This window comes from Amphibalanus amphitrite, unplaced genomic scaffold (assembly GCF_019059575.1).
Source record: "Amphibalanus amphitrite isolate SeventyFive unplaced genomic scaffold, NRLGWU_Aamphi_draft 000110F_arrow, whole genome shotgun sequence".
Classification (NCBI taxonomy): domain Eukaryota; kingdom Metazoa; phylum Arthropoda; class Thecostraca; order Balanomorpha; family Balanidae; genus Amphibalanus; species Amphibalanus amphitrite.
Genome location: NW_024881605.1, coordinates 165,706 through 171,586, shown reverse-complemented (window position 1 = coordinate 171,586; position 5,881 = coordinate 165,706). Strand labels below are relative to the sequence as shown.

Sequence of the window (5,881 nt, the reverse complement as noted above, 5' to 3'; positions counted from 1 at the left end):
AATTCGTTGAACGTCTTTCGATGGTTACAGTCCCGTTTCGAATGACATGTAGCTAGAACCAGTGTGTAAAAAGAAGCTTATCGAATCATAATAAATAGAAGACGTGTACAGTGTGCAGGGCACGGGCCATGTCCAGGCGCGCACACAGGATTTTTGAATGAGGGGGGGGGGGGCACGACCCTCGAACTGTGCCCCCCATGCCGAAGGGCCCCCCCCAAAAAAAGAAATACGGCCCACGGGGTTATATGTATTTCGGTTGGTTTGAAGCTTGAGCTTTTGTCAATACATGGTAAAACAATTATTTCAGAACCAGCTTAATTTTCAAAACATTAATATTTTTACGCTAGCATGTTTCTTTCTCAAATGCGACTCAGAGCCCGTACATATACCTAATCATCTAATTTATTACGTAAAACATTTCAATAATAAACATTTTTGCAAGTCCCTCAGAAATCAGCCACGGGCAGCGACTAACTGCCGGCCGGCCCGGGTGGCTGATAGCAGGGGCCGGTCACTGTTTGGCCCGGTTGTGTAGGAGCGGGAGCAGCACTCCTTTTTCACGTATACGAGTATTCACATATTTTTTTAAGGCACATCGACATGAAATGTCATTATAGCTGATACGATGCGGGATCACAGACTAGAGATCCAGCTTATATCTTATATTTAATGTTTAACCGATGAATCAAATCAACAGGACTATGTACGATGCATGTCGGACACGTACCCAGAATTTCGCCCAAGAGGGGGTCACCTGCTGGTCACCTGACCCCGGGCCCGCGAGTCACCCGGGGGCCCGGGGTCAGCTCAGGCAAGGATGTATCCAGGACCTTTCGATGGGAGGAGGAAGGCACGGTGGGTCCAGTTTCACTAGCAGACGGGTCTCTTTAAAACGGTCTTTGCATGAGAAAATGTGGAAAATTGGCGAGTAAAAGTGCCATTTATGCCCGAGGAGTGTGCCTAATGTACGTACACTAATGCCTAATGTACATGGTATTCTACGAGCGAGCGAAGCGAGCAAGCTCCTCAGAGTCACCGGTGTGTGGCGCGCTCAGAGGTGCCAGTGAAAGGCCGTCAGATGCGCTGGTGTTGGGTCCTCACAGGCGCCGTTGTGGGGTCTTAGGGCTTAGAGACACTGGTGGGGCCATCATTGGCATGTGTGTGGCCCTGCAAAATGGCCTGCAAGTGGGAAGTGGCCCTTCATAGGCTGGCAAGGACACTCAGAGGCTAGTAAGAGGCCCTCAGAGTCACTGATACGTGGCCCTCAGAGGCGCCGGTGTGGGGACTCTCAGAGCCGCCGATGTAGGCCCTTAAGATGCGCTGGTGGGGGGTCCCTTGGAGGTGGCGCGAGGGGCCTCGCAGTTGCCGTTGTGGGTGCCTTTAGAAACACTGGTGTGGACCGTGTGTCTATCACAGACGGATGTGGAGCCATAGCAGCCAATCCCTCGTTGGCCGTTACTAGGGCCCTGAGCGGCCGGCGAGGTCTCTCAGAAACCGGCATTGGGCCTTTATGAAGATAATTGTGGCTACATAGGAGCCAATAACGTGCCCCACAAGCCCTGTGGTGTCCTTCCGAGTTGAAGTGCGGCCAGCACGAACCCTCTGCTACCAACTGGCGCCGCAGGGCCCCTCGGTTTCGAAGAAACCCTAAACCCGAGAACGGGCACGTACCCCCTCGCTCCCTTGCTATGTCACTGAATCCAAGTGATCAGGGACCCTTTAGGTAATCAGGGGCGTTTCAGATGACCAGGGGTTTTCAATTGATCAGGGGCCCACCAGGTGACCATGGGCCCCTCTGGTAACCAGGCCTTAAGGGGCCCTCAGATGACCTCGAAGGGCTCTCAGATGGCCTTAAAGGGCCCTCAGATGGCCTCAAGTAACCAGGGACCCCAGCAATAACCAGGGCCCCTCAGTAAACGGGGGCCACTCAGGTAACTGTAGGAGTCCCGCAGATAACCAGGGTCGGCAAGGTTTCTCAGGTCCGTTTTCGACAAGGCTCGCACTCAGGTGCGAGCCCTTTGCCATCAGCAGAGGGCCCTTTCAAGCCTTTTGAGGGCCGTTTAACGTCTCTGGAGTTCCCATTGAGGCCTTCTAAGGGCCCTTTGAGCAGTCGGGGGGTCTTTGAGGCCTTTTGAGGGCCTCTTGACGTCAGCTGAGGACCGTTGGACGCCAGCTGAGGACCGTTTTTGGGCCTTCTGGTGGCCATTAGACGCCAATGGATGACCCTCTGACACCAACTGGGGCCCTCTGACACCAGCTAAGGGCCCTTTAAGTTTGACGCTAGCTCAGGGCCCTCTGACATCAGCTGGGGGGCCCTCTGACGCTAGCTCAAGACCCTTTGACGCTCTTTAAGGCCTTCTGAGAGCCCCTTGAGGCTTTCTAAGGGCCCCTTGAGGCTTTCTGAGGGCCCCTTGAGGCTTTCTGAGGGCCGCTTGACGCCAACTGAGGACCGCTGGACTCCAGTTGAGGACCGTTTGAGGCCTTCTGATGGCCATTTGGTGCCAGCTGAGGGCCATCTGGCACCAGCTGGCAATTGACGTTAGCTGAGGGCCCTTTGAGGCCATCTGAGGGCCCTTTAAGGCCATCTGAGAGCCCTTTGAGGTCATCTGAGGGCCCCTTAAGGCCATCTGGGGCCCTTCGAGGCCATCTGAGGGCCCTTTGACACCATCTAAGGGCCCTTTGACACCAGATGAGGGCCCTATGACGCTAACTGAGGGCCCTTTGAGGTCATCTGAGGGCCCTTCGAGGCCATCTGAGGGCCTTTTGAGACCATCTGAGGGCCCTTTAAGGCCATTTGAGGGCCCTTTGTACACGGTCTTCGGTGGTCTAAAGATTAGCTTCGGCCGCCTCAAATGGGCCCTTATTCCTTCGAGCTGGGCCCCCCAACTCGAATGGGGGGGCACGGGCCCGTGTGCCCCCCCCCCTTGTGTGCGCCCTTGGCCATGTCGTAAGAGCATTAACAGTGAAAGGATAAATAGCAATCAGTGGCCACCATTGAAGAAGTGAAAATGACAACGAAACCCGGTGTTCCCAGGCGGTCACCCATCCAAGTACTAACCGGGCCCGGTGCTCCTTGACTTCAGTGATCGGACGGGAACTGGTATTTTCAGCATGGTATCGTCGTTGCCGACGACAGCCGTCCATCTTCAACTCCTTTATCTGTAACATAAAAGATGACGTCATTACTCTGGCACTGATAAGCCTCAAACACCACAGTCATTGCCTTTGGCCAAGCGGATGGCTTGAGTGATGGCGCTGCTCAGTCTCATTGCTTATGTGACCACCAAAAACACTGCCAACTACCGATAGGTTACAACAAGCAAATGGCTCGCAAGCAATATGTAAAGGACGATGACACCAAACACATGAGTGAGAAGGGCAGTTGAAAATCGGCACAACTGAGAAATGACCCCCGTCAAATCTCGAGACAAAAGCGGCACTTACACCCACGCCGGCCGGGGGGGGGGTCCCGCCCCCCATAGTTTTTTTTTTCGCGATAGCTCCGAACGCCACGGCGATACAGAGATGAAGCTTGGCATACCTGAATTTCGATTCAAGCCGGATCTTTTGACACCAACCGCAATTTTCAGGTCATGTCAGGTCACCGACCTATGACCACTGGCGGATCCAGGGCTTCAGCGCGGGGGGGGGGGGCATTCCAGGTCACGGAGCCAAACCTACATAAATTACCCCCAAATCCTGTTTTCTACTCGAATTTAGGCCACTTATTTTTCGTCATAGTCCTGACACGAGTTTTTTTTTTTCTTAAAAAAAAAACAGAAATGGTAGGACAACTGACCCCCATTTGCAGATCCAGGAGGAGGAGGAGGCTTTTGGGACAAATACCCGGGCAGCGCCAGAAATCGACGAAAATTGGTGGGGCCGTTGGGGCCCTCAGAATGACTGGTGTATAGAGCCGACCCAGGGCCGCCGGTGTGGAACCTGGCGAGGGACCATCAAAGGTATCGGTGTGGGTTCCCCAGAGGCAGTGGTGTGGGGCCCTCGAAGGCACTGGTGCAGGAACCACAAAGGATCCGGTGTGGGCCCTCTAAGGTGCTGGTGTGAGGCCCTCACACGGACGCCGTTGTGGTGCCTCAGACACTGGTGTGGCGCTAAGCCCATACCATTCACAGATGGCTGTGTGTGGGGCCCTTGGAGTTGTTGGTGCGAAATGCGAATGCTTAATAACCCAGTAGGACCTCTCAGAGACCGACAAAGTGCCCTCAGAGGCCGGTAACGGGCCGTATGATGCCAAAAATGGGCCTTCACAGGCGGCAAGTGAAGGCCGGCAGTATCTCGGCAGTATCTTCAGGAGCCCTGTGGAGTTCTTAGAGATCGGCATGGTACTCTCAGACGCCGGTGGGGCCGAGTCACCGATGTAGGACCTACAGAGTTACCGGTGGCTGGCTGCCAGAGGCACTGGTATCGGGCCCAGAGGCGCCGGTGTGGGACCCTCAGAGTCGCCGATGTGGGGCCTCAGGAGACACTGGTGTCTCAGAGGTGGCGGTGTAGGGCCCTCAGACGTGTCTGTGTGGTGCCCTCACAGTCGCCGGTGAAGACTTTCAAAGGCATCGTTGTGGGAGTCCTCACTCCTCAGAGACACATGCATGGGGGCAAGGGGTCTTCAAGAGACCATCAAGGGCCAGCAGAGGCCTTCAGGAGCCCTGTGGGATCCTGGAGACTGGCGTGGTACTCTCAGGCGTCACTGGGAGCCCTCAGTCACCAGTGCGGGGCCCACAGAGTTGCAGGTAGGTAGCCGTCAGATGTGCCTGCTTAAGACCTTCAGAGGCGCCAGTGTGGGGTCCTCAGAGCCGCCGCCGATGTAGGGCCTTAAGAAATATTGGTGTTAATCACTCAGATTGGCGGTGTTGGGCCCTCAAAGGCGCCGGTGTGTGACCCTCACAGGCGCCGTTATGGGCCCTCAGAGACACTGGTGTGGAGCCGTTCCATGCGGGTATGGGCCAGGACCCTAATTAGAGCTGACGCTTAATAGGTCAGCAAGGTCACTCAGAGGCCAGCACAGGGCTCTCAGAGGCCGGAGTGGGGCCCTTATGGAGATGTGTGATATGTGGGGACTCAGGAGCCCGTGACTCCGTGAGGTGCTCTCACTAGTCCTGCGGGTCTTATCTCTGTCGAAATAAGGCACGCTTGGACCCTGAGCGGCCCATTGGCACTGCAGGGCCTCTCGGGCCCATAGGGCATCATGCATCTAATGAGGCGGCACGCGCCCCTTGTGCGCCCCTCCCCCCCCCCCGGTTACGCTGCACTAGCTGCGGCCATACAGGTAAATCATATTCTAACCGTCCCCGACCCCGTCCCTATTCCCAAGCATAGGCGGGGGCCGATTCCTGGTTTGCGCAATATGAGTGCCATCGTTAGACAATACGGTCAAAAGGGTTGAAGCGGCATTACTCCCCTGTGGTAAGAACTAAAAAGCAACACATTTTTAGACAAAATAAAGCAATGATAACTAAATTGAGGTTACTAAAACGACTCTGATCACAAAAGTAGTTACTGGGAAGGCTTTCTAATCTATTTTTATTTAGTTTCTCGTTATAGGCGTAAGAAGTGTAAGTCTGAACGGGGGGGGGGCATACTTGTACTGAATGCCCTCCCCAGGCTCCTGTCGGGGGGGGCATATGCCCCTAATGCCCCCTGGATCCGCCAGTGCCTATGACATCATAAGTGAACCTCTGCATGGTCTTAACCCTTGCCCCACTGGGGTCTGCGTATAACGCGCCCTTCTGGTGTGGGGGGGGGGGGGGCTCTTCCATTCCATTCTAGAATGTTTATTGCACATCGACAACCTAGTAAAACGATCGGAAAATAAACATGAATAACAGAGATAAAGCAAAATACCTCTTGTAACATAATCAGATAG

The 5,881-nt window shown here is 54.7% G+C and overlaps 1 non-coding gene across 1 annotated transcript; it reads right to left on the bottom strand.

Annotated features, from left to right (window-relative positions):
* Nucleotides 1–3,009: 3,009 nt before the first annotated feature.
* On the bottom strand, nucleotides 3,010–3,128 carry LOC122380969. The gene has a single exon (XR_006256438.1). It is a non-coding gene; the product is annotated as a 5S ribosomal RNA (ribosomal RNA).
* Between the last annotated feature and the right edge of the window lie 2,753 nt (nucleotides 3,129–5,881).